Below are 17187 nucleotides of genomic sequence, written 5' to 3'. Positions count from 1 at the left end.
AACACTAGCGCGATGTGGGGGACCAGGTGGGCCGGGTGGTTCGCCGGGTTTCCAAACAAACGCGGGAGGTTACGGTGCACAGACGCTTTGCAGCTGGCGCATGCATTCTTGACCAGTCGAGTACTCTACTCGACTCCTTACCTCCACCTGGGCAGGTTTGATGAGAACGCCCTCGAAGTGATTCTCAGAAAGATGTACAAGCGTGCCCCCGATCTCCCGATCAACACATACAACCAGCGTCCTATCGGCCTGGGGATGATAAACACATTCGCGGAACTCCGAGAGGCGCACTTGACTAATCAATACACAGAACTATCAAAAACACCGTCGGGACGACGCCTATTATCCCGACTACACATCCACCACCCAGCATTTAGGGAAGATCGCATAGGCATTCCTGAAATCTGGAGATACGCCCTGCACGTACGCCCTCGTCCGGCCAACATGACACGTGACGACCACAGTGGCAGGCGCCTTGCGCGGGCGGAGGCACTGGCCCGTCACTATGGGAACAAACACGGAATTTTCTACGTGAACGCCTCCGGCCCTCACCATGGGGGGGTGGTACACAGCCGCAATCGTTCATCAAAAAATTCAAGGTTAATGGCCTAACGTTCCGAGCTCCAGACATAACACATGCGAAAGAAGTTGCCATCGCGTTAGCCGCCGCAGACAAGGATCCGAGAGTCATCATCACTGACTCGAGAGGGGCCTGCAGAAATATTACACAGGGGTACATTCCTCACTTTACGCACCGCATCCTTCAAAACAGTGACTACCTCGTGGCCCCCGCGTCTCGAACGATTGTATGGACTCCAGCTCACATGGGTTTCGGGCAACACCTTCAGAACCTTACTTTACCGATCCAGAACCCAATCCGGCTCTCACTTTTCGACAAATTACTGATTTATTTCAATTCGACCATGCAATTTATCCTAAGCCTTATAAGGGTCTTACAAAGGTGGAGGAACGCACACTCCTCCGCCTTTACACCACAACGCTGCTCTGCCCGGCAGTTTTAAAACACTTTGATCTTGCCTGTACAGAAAAATACCCGCACTATGCGGAAAAGTCTTCGGACATCTTCCATATGGTGTGGGCATGCCAGTCAACCCTGAACCTCGTCCCCAAACCCAACCTCACCCGGGAGGACATGGGAGGCAGCCCTTCTCGGCTACTCCGACCTGACAAGCCAGAAGGCCGTGGTCCGCCAAGCCGGAGCCTCGGCGGTCGCCAATGGGCTCCTGTAATGATGAGCCCACCTAGTGTTCGCGTGAGGTTGCCCCGGGTACATCAAGCTTCCTCCAAATAAAGTTGTTCCACACACACGCACACAACCATTGGCAAAAGAGAATGCTGGACAAACCTACGATGGAACTCTATAAGGCGGCTAAGACCAAAGTTTGAAAGAAAACTTTTTTTGACAATTTCAAAGGTAGTGTTTCATTTTTGAGGCGAGGGCTGGGAGCTTGAGGGCGAAATAGTAAGTAGTAATTGGTTCACAGGAAGGGAAAGCGCAGCATCTGTCACACTAGTTCTGTGAACACCTGAATCGCAAAGTAAGGGAAGGGAGGAAGGTTGGTGTGAAAGTGGAAAGGGAGAAAGGGGAGTTTTAGTGATGGCTAGGGAGTAATTTCGACCACCTCGGATGTTTAATGTGCTTTGAAATCGCGCAGCACGCGGACGCCACCTTGTTTCGCCCGCATCGAAACGCAGCCGTAGCGGCCGGGATCGAACCCGGGAACTCCGGCACAGTAGTCGTACGCCTTACCGCTGCACCACCACGGCGGGTCAGAGAGCAAAATTGTACCGGCCAACATTTGATAGCACAGATGACATTTGCTGCTGCTGCATTTAAGCAGTTGAAATATTGAACATTTTATAGAATGTAACGCACTTCAACTACCAGTGTAGGACGACGATGCAAAGAATCGAGAAGCGTTTGGGGTTTCGGGACGTCCATGATACGCTAAATTATGTGAACTTTAAGGGAGTTCTAGCATTCCTTGAACGTAGGGATATAGCGAACGCTGTGTTGCAGTGATGGCCTGCTTAACACCGGTTTACAATCCGCGATTTTTCATAATTTTTATTCAAATGAGGTTTTGGGGAAAAGAAGGAGCGTTGACTCCACAGAATTTTGGACACCTACACTTAATCAGTTTTTAGGGGGGCTGCGAGCGCGCGACGTGAGCAGACGCGTGTGTTTCGGCTCCGCCAATTTGCGGCTGGGGCCGCGTCTCAAATCATCCTACCCCGGCAAAACTGGCATTGATCGATCCGAAAAACCAAGCGGAACAACTGGATACAAAAGTCGTCCAGGTGGGCCGATTTTCTTCAAATCTACGGCCATTTTTTGACCGACCACGTTGGCGCCGTCGTTAAGCCTAACGGCGTCGCCGACGCCTAGCCTGGCGGACTCGGCCCCCGAGGACAAAATGGCGACTTCCGCGGATGAAATATGCGGCTACGACCGTGAGGTAATGTTGTGGACCTCGGTACCCACCACCGGAGACACAAATTAGACGGTTATCACGAAAATTCGGGGTCAAGCTTTACTTCAAGCGGCTGCACGCCGCTCCCAAGACAAAGCCCAGATGGCGGCGTTCGGCACCGCCCCGGCCGTCATTTCGTCGGTCGGAAACATGAACGCTTCCGCGACGTGCGCCACGGGAAGCAAGGATAAGGCGTTCTCGAAGTGGAAGCCGCGTCCAATGCCCAAACCGACTCCCGAAGACTACGTTATAGTCATAAAGCCCAGAGAAAGTGTTTCTCTTCACGAGGCGTTCACAGAAACCGGCTACGGCACTGCCATTTCGGCGTACCTCTGGCTGAAACGGGCCCGCGCCCCGTCTGTTCTACCCTCACGAGAACAAAACATCACCATTGTGCATACCCCGGACATCGAGGCGGCCGACCAGCTCATCAGGGATTTCGCAGTAAACACCGAGAAGGGGTCGATCCCGCTTCGGGGTTACCTCAGACAAGCCGGCGGCAACATATGCCACGGCGTGATCGTGGTCCGTAACTCGGACACCACAGAAACTCTGCAAAACCGAGTGTGCTGGCGCGCCGCCCCCATCCTAGATATCCGGAAATTCGGAGCATCTAACAAAGCACGCATCACTTTCACGGGTAAAGAGAAGCCCCGTTACGTGCACTATGATAACATGGTCGTCTCTGTGCGAAACTAGTACAAAATTATTCCTGCATGCGGCCAGTGTGAGGCCGTCGGGCATCGCGCGGATGCATGTCCAAACCTGCAGACGAACACCTGTGGACTTTGCGGATTCCAAGCTCCGCTAGTGGAGGGGGTGCGGGCTCCTAACAACTGTGTTGCGCGGTGTTCTGTGTGCGGTGGCTCCCATGCCACCAACTCTCGCGACTTTGCGGCAAAATTTTGCACACCCAAGAAAAAAGAGAAAAAAAATGGCGTCCAAGAAGAAACGCCGCCATGGTAGGCCTCCCGGTGATCAGCCTCGCCAGAAAATTTCCAACTTCGAGAACCCACCTACAGAAGGTGTTGAAAAACGACCATCGAAGGTGTCGCCACCACATGGCGGACTGGCGAAACAAGCGACGGAAACGCGCGGTGATACCAGGGCCTGGGTCAACGCAGTCAAAAACCGACACCAGGTGAGCGGTTCGGGTGAGGCTGCTTTTCTCTCCCCCTTTCCACTCCCTTCCCAAGGGCGCGTAGCGCCGAGCAAGATCAAATAGCAGCACTTAGTCCCAAAACGCGATGCTGCCTAAGAAAATAACGAATTGGAATCCAAAATTACCCAGTCTTCTCTGCCCTCTCCTCCCGCGGCTGAGGTGATGGAGAGTGAGCTCGTGGTGCCAAAGGCGGTAACAAGCTTGTAGGCAGCATTCGAGGCCCGGTTCGGGGCCACGGAAGCACGATTCATTGCCATAGAAAATCAAATTTCAATGATGGTCGACGCCATCTCCAAATTGCAAGAGACAATTCCCGCGATGATTGCCAAACGAATTGTGCATTCCTTGCGCTCCTCGCGCAGGCCCGACGGTCCCTCACCCGGCCGTCCTACCAAAACTTCTAGACGCACCCCTGAGGTAGATGATGACGACAACTGCTCGCTCTTCGGTATGGAAGATGCCCCTTTCTCGCGAGTGTTGGCTCCGGAGCCGCGTCACTACAACCCCTCGTCAGCCTAAATGACCATGGCGAGCAGCCCTAAGATCAGGCCCTCCCCAAGAACCAATTCGGCCACCCCCATCCAAATTGTCCAATGGAACTGTCGGGGCTTCCGTTCTCGCGCAAAGAGGGCGGATCTCCGACTTTACCTTTCAACTTTCGACTCTCTTCCCGCGGTGGTTGCCCTCCAGGAGCCAGGGAGTGGCGTCACCCTTACAAATTACATCCCGTTTCAGCAGAACCCCTCTTCCTGCGTCTTTGTGCATTATCCCTTTCAGTCACACATTATGTTCTGGCGTTGATAAAAATGTGCAAACTTTTGTGCGTACAGTTTTACATTGATTTATCACAAAAATAATATCAATTGCTCAAAAAATGCTAAACTAAAAAATTAGGTCACGTGCACATTTGTGCACATTGTGACTCAACGACACCAAGGGTCAGAAACCAAAAAAACATTTATTAAACAGAAAAGTGAGAATGAACATTATATAACATGTTATATTGATGTTCAGTTATTCAGCTCAGAGTAAAATGTCTATTTTGAGTGAAATTTAAAAAAGCAATCATTAGTTGAAGACAAGCACAAAAAGACACCACACTTTCTGCAGCGCACACGAGACTTTGATGTGCAGCCTGCTCTTCTGCATCGTCGCGAAAAGTGCGTGGCTACGTGCTGAGGTCAGTGTTCTTTCCCGTCAAGCCGTACCGAGTTGGTCGGAAGAGGCTCGGCGTTGTGCTGTAGCCTTGCTGCATTCTGAATGTTTTCGGAGCTGGGTCTACCTCTTTTTTTCCCTACTGTCTTGTTACAGTGAACAAGGCTGAGTGAAACATCCGTTTGAAATTCCAGCATGTCTTTCGTGCTTTTCCTTGGGAGGCCTTCGGCTGCAGCATCTCTCAAATATTCCAGCCACGAATTTGCAAGTGCAAAGGAAAGCATATGCGAAACCATTCTTACTGGCCATTTCTTTGTTTTAGTGCGGATTGGATAAAGCGACATAACAAAGTCCAGCTTGTCGACTCCACCCATATGTCGGTTGTACTCAACAATCGCTTCAGGGCACTCAACCTGAATACTCTCCTTCTTTGCCGCGCTCCATCTCTTGACAAGTTTCAAGACACCTAACCGAACTTGCGTTGAAGCAACCGTCACAAGGTTATTGTCTTTCCACCTGATGAGCACATCACCGTCCTCTGTCACTTTCAGGTCTTGTTCCACGTTTAAAAATAAATTGGTTCCCAGGAAGGGAAAGGCGCAGTAACTGTCACACTTGCTCTGTGGACACCCGAACCGCGCCGTAAGGGAAGAGAGGAGGGTGGGAATGAAAGTGGAAAGAGAGAAAGAGGAGCCGTAGTGGAGGGCTACGGAGTAATTTCGACCACCTGGGGATCTTTAACGTGCGCTGACATCGCACAGCACACGACGCCTCTTCATTTCGCCTCCATCGAAACGCAGCCGCCGCGGTCGGGTTCGAACCCGGGAACTCCGGCACAGTAGTCGGGCGTCTTACCACTGTACCACCCCGGCGGGGCTTGTTCCACGTTTACAGTTTTTCATTTCTTTTTCCCCCTTCAATTGACAACCAAGAAGCCTGTTGGAACGTATTGTGCCTGTGGCAAGGATTCCCAGCATTTTCAGTTCTCGAAGAAACAAAACTGACGTAAAGTAATTATCAAAAAATAACTTCAGGTTCAGGTGGTGTGGAAGGGTCTCAATGAGCCTCATTACAACGCAACCGCCCAGACCGAGATATGAGTACTCACGGTCGATTCCTGTGCCTTTCCCTTGATAAACTGCGAAGTCATGGGCCAGTCCATCGCTGCTGCACCGCACAAAAATCTTTACTTCAACAGGGTTTGGTTTGCTTTTGATTACTTGTTTCGCTGGTACCCTCCCTGAGAATGGCGCCATCTGCTCGTGAATGCTGTTCTGTTCAAGAACCTCAAGTTCAAGGCAGCGCTTCCTAATGCTATCAAGCAGTGGTCTAACTTTCCAAAATTTGTCCACTGATGATGGATCTCGGGGCTCGTTTTGGTCAGTTATGTGCAAAGCGGACCTGATCTTAAAAAATCTGTTCACAGGCATCGAGTCTGCAATTACAGGTATGCGAGTGCCATTGCTCCAGTACATTCGAATTCTTGGAAACTTTAGCACTCCCATGTAGGCTAGCATTCCAAAAAAAGTCTTGACTTCTTCTAGAGTGCAAGAAAGTTCGGTACCCGTATTTTGCAGGTAATAGATGTTAGTGTACTTCGTTAGTTCTTCAAAAACAGAGTTCGCAAAATAGCGTTCGAAGTACTTGAGTGGATCCATAGGAGTGGAAGCACCTTGTGGCTGGTAGACGCAGTCGATGTTATCTGGCTCGAATTTTTTTCGGCACCACTTGACCATTCTGCTTTTCTTTGACAGTGGCTGGTGTTCATCATCGCTGGTTCCCTCAATTTCAGCTTCATCGCTAGGAGCCGCCGGGACCTCCTCATCATTGTTCACCTGAAAAATTATTTAAAGAACATTACAATACAGAAAGCGCTAAAGGGAATTTTGCACTCACCACTGCTGGTTGCTCTATTTCATTCTCTTCATCGTCAGATAGATCCGCATCAGAGACATCTCCATTCAGTGTTGACGTAAACAACCGGTCAGCAACTGAATTTGGGGTCTTGCGTCGAGTCCTGCCATGGTTCTGGATATCTACAAAAACAAATCTACGTTTATATATCAAAAAGACTAGACTAGGATACTTCGGATCCACTGAGAACAATTTCTCGATTAAGTCTAGTTGAAGCACAACGTGCACAAATGTACACGCACGTGAGCATGGAACCTCGTTCACCGATAAGAATATACTGCTGCACAAATTTTTGACATCCCAGTGATCTACATGTCTTTCTCTACACAGTCATATCAAGAATTATTATTCCCGAATGCACTGCACTGCGTAAGACAATGAAAACGGGACAGCACTCACTTGGCGCACCATAGAACGTAGCGGCGTCCATTTTCTTCGTTTGTTTGGGCAAACAATTCCCGCTTTAGACAAGAGATGGCGCTAGCTGCATTTTCAGCGGGAATTTCAAATATGGTTTGAATCAGTTCCGAGGACGAAATTGCGCTAGACGCAGCGATAAAAATCGCGAAAAGTCGCGTGCACAATCGTAGACGCCATGCCGCAAAGATAAAAATGATGCGGTTACTCTAGTTGACTTAGAACGTCACACTGAATATTCCTACGTGATGGTGACTCTTCTTCCGCTCAAGAAACAAGACGCACCGCTCCACGTACTCAACATCTACTGTTCCCCAAGACTCAAAAATTTAACGTTCGCAGCACTCTTTAGCCGCGCTCTAAAGGCTGCCGGCAGGAACACCCTGGTGATTTTGGGTGATTTCAACGCCCACAGAACAGTCTGGGGATACGTGCGTGAAGAGAAGCGGGGACGCAAGCTAGCGGAACTCGCGTCCACACTGGGCCTGACTCTTCACACTGACCCTGCATATCCAACGCGGATGGGTAATTCAGTGACCCGGGATACATGCCCGGATCTCACCTTTACTAAAAACATTGTACACGCAGAATGGATCAACACCGAGGAAACCCTCGGTAGTGACCACTGCCTTATCAATACCACTGTAAGAACTAAACCATTGGCAAGACCCCACGCACAAGCTCGGCTACCCGACTAGAATAAGTTCCGGCAAAGATACAGCAATTCGGCCTCTATCCAGGAATAAGGATACCACCCGTGGGCACAAGGATTGGTTACACATCTTCGTTCGGAGGAAACACAAATTCAACTCTCGGAGGCCACACCAGAGGTGGACAACCACCTTCGGCACCTTTGGGAAGCCCGGCACAGCCTTGTCTGCAGATGGCGCCGCCAAAAACATAACAGAAAGCTCAAAATTCGTATCGCCGAGCTCACTCAGCGAGCGGCAGAGTACGCGGCCCAACTCGCCGACTCGAACTGGGTAGACCGCTGTAACACGGTGGCCAGACATATGTCGAGCCGGAGCACGTGCCGCCTTTTCCGTGCCCTGATTGACCCGACTCAAACCCGCGCCGAGGCACAAAAACGTCTCCAACGAGCTATTCATAGCTTCGATGGAAATACATCAAATTTAGCATGCAAACTGCGCGACCAGTATCTTTGCACTAAGCAGGACCCCGGAGGACCGTGTACTCGTATGCAGGTTCAGAGAACGCGGATATGGATCAACCGTTCCAGTTGCACGACCTGAAGGCGGCCCTGGCTAAAATGAAACGGGGGACGGCACCGGGTCGGGACAAGATAACTGTGAAACTGCTTGCCAATCTTCCCGACCCCGCCTACGAAACCCTCTTCGCTTTCATCAACTCGATCTGGCTTGGCGAGGCACCTCTACCAATTGAATGGAAGACCGCACTGATAACTTTCATTCCGAAAGCCGGCAAAGCCATAAACACAGACAACCTCCGCCCCATCTCCCTCACGGCTTGTGCGGGAAAGCTGATGGAGACCATGGTGCGGGACAGACTGTCTGGGATTCTGGAAAATAAACATACATTCGCAGACACCATTTTCGGTTTCGGCCCGCAAAGGTCCGCTCAGGATGTTCTGCTCCAACTCGACCGAGAAATTCTCAACCCTGTCGAATATCCCTTCAACGATATGGCAGTACTCGCCCTTGACTTATGGGGGGCTTTCGACAATGCAACATACGAAATCATACTGCTACATCTCGCCCAGACGAACTGTGGACATAACACATTTCAGTACATCAAGCAATTTCTCTCAGATCGACAATCTTTCATTCGAATACAAGACGAGGAACACGGCCTATATAAACTGGGAACAAGAGGAACCCCACAGGGCGTGGTCCTCTTGCCGTTACTTTTCAATCTGGCCATAATGAAATTCCCGGCTCAGTTAGCGATGGTCGAAGGCATCCAGCACATGCTGTATGCTGACGACAGAACCATCTGGACCAAACGCGGATCGGTTGGAGACATTGATGCCAACCTGCAGCAAGCGGCGCAGATCGTAGACGCTTACGCCTGCCGCTACGGCCTTCAATGCTCACCGTCCAAATCCAAATTTGTGCACATTCGCCCGTCGCCTAAGTGCACCACAAAAATGGAACTATCGCTGGCCAGCGGTCCGATATCCGAACACAATGAGATTAGAGTACTTGGTCTCCTTATCCACAAACATCGACGGGCTGATACAACACTAGCAGAACTGCGCAAGGTGGGGGACTAGGTAAGCCGGATGGCGCGCCGGGTTTCCAACAAACGCGGGAGGTTACGGTGCACAGGCGCTTTACGGCTGGCGCATGCATTCGTGACCAGTCGAGTACTCTATGCGACTCCTTACCTCCACCTGCGCAGGTTTGATGAGAACGCGCTCGAAGTGATTCTCAGAAAGATGTACATGCGTGCCCCCGATCTCCCGATAAACACATCCAACCAGTGTCTTATAGGCCTGGGGATGATGAACACATTCGCGGAGCTCCGAGAGGCCCACTTGACTAATCAATACACAAGACTATCAAAAACGTCGTCGGGACGCCGCCTATTAGCCCGACTACACATCCACCACCCTACATTTACGGAAGAGCGTGTACGCATTCCTGAAATATGGAGATACGCCCTGCACGTAGGCCCTCTTCCGGCCAACATGACACGTGACGACCATAGTGGCAGGCGCCTTGCGCGGGCGGAGGCACTGGCCCGTCACTATGGGAACAAACACGGTATTTTCTACTTGGACGCCTCCGGCCCTCATCATGGGGGGTGGTATACAGCCGCAATCGTCCATCAAAAAATCACGGTGAACGGCCTAACGTTCAGAGTTCAAGAAATAACACATGCGGAAGAAGTTGCCATCGCGTTAGCCGCCGCAGACAAGGACTCACGAGTCATCATCACCGACTCGAGAGGGGCCTGCAGAAATATTAAACAAGGGTATATGCCTCTGTTTGCGCACCGCATCCTTCAAAACAGTGACTACCTCGGGGCCCCCGCGTCTCGAACGATTGTATGGGCTCCAGCTCACATTGGCCTCGAAGGCAATTAAACGGCCGACGCCGCTGCCCGCGCGCTCACTCTACAGGCAACGCCTTCTGACCCTTATGATGCGGATCTCGAACCCAATCCGGCTCTCACTTTTCGACAAATTACTGAATTATTTCAATTCGGCCATGCAATTTTTTCTAAGCCTTATAATATGAGGGCCTTACAAAGGTGGAGGAACGCACACTCCTCCGCCTTTACACAAAAACGCTGCTGTGACCGGCAGTTTTAAAACACTTTGATCCTGCCTGTACAGGAAAGTGCCCACACTGTGCGAAGAAGTCTTCGGACATCTTCCACGTGGTGTGGGCATGTCAGTCAACCCCGAACCTCACCCCCAAACCCAACCCCACCTGGGAGGACTGGGAGGCAGCCCTGCACGGCTTCTCCGATCTGGCAAGCCAGAAGACCCTGGTCCACCGAGCCCGAGCCGCAGCGGTCGCCCATGGGCTCCTGTAATGAGCAGCCCACCTAGTGTTTGCGTGAGGTTGCCCCGACTACCTCAAGCTTCCTCCGAATAAGGTTTTTATACACACACACACACCTAATCAGTTCAAAATTCATAATTTTCTTGTGTATTCTACATCTGATAATGCTTTATTTTTTCCTTTATATTCTACATTTGGTTACAAGAAAGGAAAGGTGCCGTATATGGCATTGTCCCTAAAGATTGTTCAAGGTGACATCGCACAACCGTTTTTTAAGTAAAACATATGAAAGCAAAGGCGCTGTATCTGTCACAACTGTTTTGTGGACACGTGAACCGTGCCGGTAGGAAAGGAAGGAAGTTGTGAGTGAAAGCAGACAGGGCGGTGCAACCATGGTAGTAATTGATGCCATGGCGAAATCGCGGCAGCACCGCCAATGAAGCTTTTGCCTCAAAACAGTGGAAGCAAGCAAGAGGCGAATTGAGGATTGTTGGAAAAGGGCGAGGGAGTAGTGTTAAATTACACAAAAGGAAATAATCAATTAACCTGAAAAATTTTGAGTACTCAACTTATATTGATATACGTCACACTACGCATCTCCCCGTTAAAAAAGGTTGCGAACAATTATCTATCATGGTGGAGGCGCTTAGCGTGTGTGGCGTGCCTAAACGACCTATATGATGAATCAGCGCGTAAAGTAAGTTCGATACTTGGAGGCGTTCTTTGAAAGGCAACAGGCTTTCCAAAGAGACCTGATAAGAAAATATGTCTGAGGCACTTGAGGCCCGGCCCCGCCGAGCTGGCGCAGCGATCACGGCGCTCGACTACTGTGCCCAATGAAGCAGGATCGGATCCCGGCCTCGGCGGCTGCGTTTCGATTAAGGCGAAACGGAGTGCCGTCGACGTTCTGTGCGATGTTAGTGCACGTTAAAGAAACTCAGATGGTCGAAATTGCCGGAACTTTGCACTACGGCGCCTCTCATAGCCTGAGTCGCTTTGTGACGTTAAACCCCACAAATCACAATCAAAATCGCACTTGAGGCTTCTTAAAACAAATATAGCGAAAGCCTTTGGTGCTCGCTGTACTGTAGTCCTTAGGATAGCCCCCGCCGAAAGCTGCGTTGACCTACCAGTCCAAGCCCCATGGGGCCAAGAACACCCGCCCTTCACCTCTCCTAAAGAGGAGCTCCCTCCGCTGCCTCGTGTGAACAGACGAGAAAATAGAGAAGAAAGAAAAAGAACAGGGAGAGAAAGACGTGCGTCTACACAGCCGTTGTCCACCACCGAAACCAAATGAAAGACAGTGGGAGGCTTTGCTGGCCAGCTCTGACCCGGAGGCTCAGCTCTACCTGGTCACAAGAGCTCGCAAACTGGCGAAAGCCAGTGGTGCCCTGGACTGGGGGCGCCAACCGCTCGTCAGCCTCGGTTGAAGAGGCGAAGAAAAAGATCCCCGAGCAGTTAATAAAGTTCACTCACTCACTCACTCACTCCACCACCGAAAGGGGAGCTGGTGCAATGACGACCAACAACAGATAAAAAAATTACAAAAGTTCTACGCGGCTGAACAAAATATTGAGCGAAAGATTAGCTTCGGGTGACCGAGCTTTCTTCTTTTCTTTTTCTTCTTCCTCAGCCCACATATAAAGCCCCGCCGTACATGGGGAGGTGACCTTTGGGTGACTCAATTTCAAATTCACGCAGAAGCTTGTCAGCGACGTGCGGTTGTCGAGTGCCTGCGACGATAAGATTTTGCTCCCACGTGGGGAGGAGGCTGAATGCGGCTGCCGGGGCCGGGATTCGATCCCGCATTCTTGGGAACAGTAGTCGAGCGCCGTAACCACTGCGCCACCCCGGCAGGGCTTGTAGGGGGTGACGTGAATGCCAGAGTCCTAGCAGGTTGATTCGGACATAACCGTCCAATGTGAAACGAGAGACCCAAATTGGCAGCTCCTGCCAACTGAGCAGCGGCTCCGACCGCCCTTGGCCGACCACTTGAGTTGGGAATGAATTAATGAAAACATTATTTCCACCGAAAAGGAGCCCTTCATCTCCCGCCCCCGGCACGCAGGCCGGGGAGCGGGTCAGGAGGACCCCGCAGGCTGAGGTCAGGTGAGGTTACAAGCCCTCTTCACGGCCTCAGTCGCCAGGCGGGTCGCGTGCCGCTGAACGGTGGGATCTCCGCTCCGCAGCCAAACCTCCGAGGCTTCTCTACTATCAATGTTAATGCCGGCGCCTGGGGAATCGGCGCATTGCTATATTATATGATCTAAAGTGCCTTTTTGGCCGCAATGTTTACTTTTAGAATCTTCTTCCTCCCCGGTCTGTGTTAAGAAAACCCATACAGAAGAGATGTAGTTATCGGCTTGTAATCGCCTCCAGATGCGTGCTTCATTGTTAGTGGGTCAGAATCTCTCAACTGGAAAGACTGAAAAGTCAGACGGATACAGGCAGAGCCATCCTAGACTGGGTCGGACTCCAGTAAAACAGAGGCCCACAGACGAAAACATCTATCCCACCCAACATAAAGGAATACATATTGGTACCACCCTTACCTCGAAACATGCACCCAGGCTACAACAAAGAACGCAGAGTACACAGAGCCAAAGCCATCGCTAAAAGAATGAAACGCAAAGCAGCCGATGAAGTTGCTTATGTAGACGCATCATGCGGACGACACAGCTGTATCGGCAGTAGTAAATGGTGAAGGTGCACCTAAAATTGCGGCCTCAACACGCACCCGTGACATCAGTACAGCTGAAGAGGTCGCAATAGCACTCGCATGCACTGGTACACAGGCCAAAACTATAATCAGCGATAGCAAAACGGCTGTCTGGAATTTTGCAAAAGGACGGATCTCAGAGGAGGCTAAAAAGATTCTTCTCACAAATCCCATTACAAGAGCCATATCCACCGTATGGATACCAGCACACGAGTCTGTCCCTGGAAACGAAGCTGCGCACCTGCTGGCCCGAGATCTCTACCACCGGGCAGCGGCAGAACAGTCCGAATGCAAGGGAATTAAAGATTGCGCTTGCGCTATCACATACAATGAGATCACAGAATCTTACAAACTAGATCGAAAAGTATACCTCGCCCAGATCGGTCTCTCACTTGAGTTGGGAGCCCACCTCGCTTTTGTGTCACGTGAGGCGTGACGTCACAACGTCACATGGGTAAGACTGGGCTACCACCACGCTGCGCTGAAGGCTAGAAACCTAGAGTAGTATTGCTTTCGCAAATAAATATGGTGGCAGGCTGGCCTCTACCGCAAGCGGCAATGACCTACCGTCCCAGCCCCGTAGAGCCAGGAGCAACAACCAACCTCCACTTAAGTCTCTAGATATACTGAGATTGCCGATAACTTTCACAGTACTGCGATGCTTCTCTGCGACGCTACGCCAGCGGGTGGTCAGCATGGGGCACGTGGTGTGCCCCGGCTCGTGCTGGTCATCAAGCTTTGTCACAGCGTGGACACCTTTCACCTCATTACGCATGCGGAATTTGCGGTATTTCGCGTCTGGGTTTTCATGCTCCGGTTTTTCGCATGGCTTATGCAGCGAAAATCTGCGCAGGAGCTGTGCGCGGAAGATGTGCGCGTGATCTGTGCGCTGACATGTCACTCGCAGATAGCGGACTTGTGAGGAGGGGGATTAAGAAGGCAAACAATTTATGGTGGCAGGTTATGAATAAACGTTGTAAATAGACATTGATAGAGTTACTCACTGTTGCGAATGTAGAATAATGATGATCAATTATCACTTAAAATGCCGTTTTGACTAATATATCAAACTATTACTTGGAATGACTACAACCTAATGCAAATGAGTAAAAATGCTTAGCCATGAGTGGTAATGAGTACAATGAGCAGGCATGACTCATCATGGCGGCTAATGACTACGAAACTACCAATTTGTCAAACGACAATTTGTAATGATAGCAAAATGGTTAGCGAAGAGTTATAATAATGACAATAACTATGCATGACTCATCATGAATACGAAACGAGAAATATGTCAACCGACGACTTTAAATGACAGAAATTAATTGTAAATAAGTAAAATGACAAGGCATGACTCATTATGATTGCTAATGACTAAAATAATGACCAATCTGCAACAGGACGACAGGAAACTGTTTGGGGATGAGTAAAAAGGCTTCGCTTTGAGTGATAATAACTGCAATGACTAGGCATCACTCATTATGACTAATAAGCGGCCAATATGCATCGCGACAACATGAATGGCCCTGACTGGAAACGAGTAAAAATTCTTAATGATGAGATATAAGGATTATTGATTAGGCATTACTCATCACTACGAAATAACCAACATGTCGAACAACAACTTGATGGTAGGTTTTCGCCGTTCTCCTCTTATGAGACACTTAAGAGACCATCTAATTTTTTTTGCAAGAAGTACTTCATAGCAGAATGCCGGGCTGCTGCGCTTTCGGCTGCAGCAACGGATAGAGTCTGGAAATAATGTTTTTCTCTATGCCGATGGAAGGAATGACGTCTTGGCGGAATCCATAAAATCAACTGTGATAATTTCGTGACGACCAGCCCAAAATTATTTCTTAATTGAAGATGTGTGCTAGCATGGTAATCGGCAGCAAGTGGTCCAGGCGTGCGCAGACATTGTAATCCTGCAGAGTGTTGGAAGCGCATTTAAATGGCAAAAGACATGTTAAAGAGAGCGTTAAAAAATTGCATGTGAGAAAAGACTGATGTCAACATTGCGCGCTCGAATGGCACAGCACAATGTGTGTTTTTGCTTTGTCTGGCCTTGGAAGCACGAAATGCGGCCCTCTGAGTGTTTGTGTTCGTTTGCGCTATGGTCACAATCTAAAAGATTCTCTTCAGAAGAGCAATCTCCTGGGTTAGTAAAATATATATCTTTTTTGTTGAAGTGTTTGTTTCTTGAAAAATTAATACTACCTTCTACGAGGACATAGGGCTGAATATTTAACGTGACAGTGCTGAAAGTATGAAGATTCCCTTTTTCGTCACGCAACTATATAGCCGTTCTGATTTTTGATTTTCACAAGCCATTGAAGCAGCAAACAACAATGACCATATATTTGCATTCGAAAGTTTTGTTTGCGATTCAGCATTCGGCGCTACCTTTAAAATTAAATTGACATCTATTTAATTTACGCAACCCGGCTTTCTGCATTCAGTAGAGCTGACTTTTCTTTAAAGCCACTGATAGACTGAAACTACCTTTTTGCTTATGATATTCCTTAAACGAAATAATGTGAGCTTTGAGGCATCAATAAGATGCCATCTATTGCAAACGTGTAGGTTTGATATAAAAACGTTGAAGTGTCTTACTGGAAGTGCTTGACTTTGATCACAACCCTAATGCTGAGATCAATTTTACTGCTCATATTTGACAGCTCGTCCCAAACGAAGCTGTGCTGTATAAACTTCATATTTGCGCATAACAAATGTTGACTAGTCGACCAGATATTCGTTGAATTAGAAGTAAATGTCGGATAATAATACTGTAATAATTCCGACCAACCTGATACCACCTAGTGTTCCCATTGCTTCTGTGCAAGCCCCACTGACTTACGCCGAGGTAACTTGTAGACGCGTTTTATGTTTCCCACTCCGTCCTTCCAGAGCCGCCCTACATTCAATGGTTCACCCCCATTTATGCCGCTGTAGTCTCCTTCAATTCTTCGACCACTAAGACACATGACCACCCCATAACGCTCCGCCGACAATCGCCGAATCTGCTAGGGTTGCGGCCTTCCGGGCTAAACCGCTCCTCTTTGCCGTCACAGTCCGCATAATCCTGGAAATGATGTGTAACAATACTACTACGATCTCTAGCTTCCCATGTCCAATCTCTCTTCCCGATCGTTCCCACCTCTTGCTCAACACCACCACACAATGCCTGCTTTCACCTTCGCGACGTTTTATTTGACCGATGCTCTTGCAATAGGGCTCTACGCAAGAGGAAAACTAAATGTCGCAATTCCAGAGGGAAGAACTGCGCGTTTGACGAACTCGTTAAGTGCTCCGTCTTTTCCCGCCAATGTGTTCGAAGTATTCGTTGACGGCTTTCCCGCTCTCGCGCCGGTGGATAGGGTTGCTGCAGTGTTCGTTGTTAGAGATTCCCCTCGCCGCAAAACTCGCAAGGTCACGATACCGCTTTCTGCCTTTTCGCTTCGTACAGCCCCGTTCACTGTGCATCAACCCCGAGGCAGTGTGCGCCGTACGAGTTTGTATAAAAGGCATTGCGTATATCGCCGATATCGTGGTGCTCTGTGACTGCTTTCACGATTTAAACCTCGCTTACGACTTTCTGCCGTCCCACAGTGCGGGGTTGCATTATGTCCGTACTGAATTTCTGCTTTCCCGCGTGTGTAATACTTCCCTGTGCGTTCCGCATGTGCACCCTGCTAAATGCCTAGTAGCTAAAGACGCCGACACTCCTCCCTTTTATTCTTCTCTCATTTAACCTAATTCGACCTCAGATCTCTTTTTAAGTGCTCTTTATGTCCATCGCCAACTCCACTCACCCACCATTACCGGCTTCTC

At 49.6% G+C, this 17187-nt stretch overlaps 1 pseudogene; it reads left to right on the top strand.

Annotated features, from left to right (window-relative positions):
• The first annotated feature begins 2597 nt into the window (after positions 1-2597).
• On the top strand, positions 2598-10668 carry LOC146200036 (uncharacterized; annotated as a pseudogene).
• The last annotated feature ends 6519 nt before the right edge of the window (positions 10669-17187 follow it).

This window comes from Amblyomma maculatum, chromosome 2 (genome assembly GCF_055883805.1).
Source record: "Amblyomma maculatum isolate TAMU_Amacu chromosome 2, ASM5588380v1, whole genome shotgun sequence".
Lineage (NCBI taxonomy): Eukaryota > Metazoa > Arthropoda > Arachnida > Ixodida > Ixodidae > Amblyomma > Amblyomma maculatum.
This window is presented reverse-complemented; position numbering and strand designations above follow the sequence as displayed.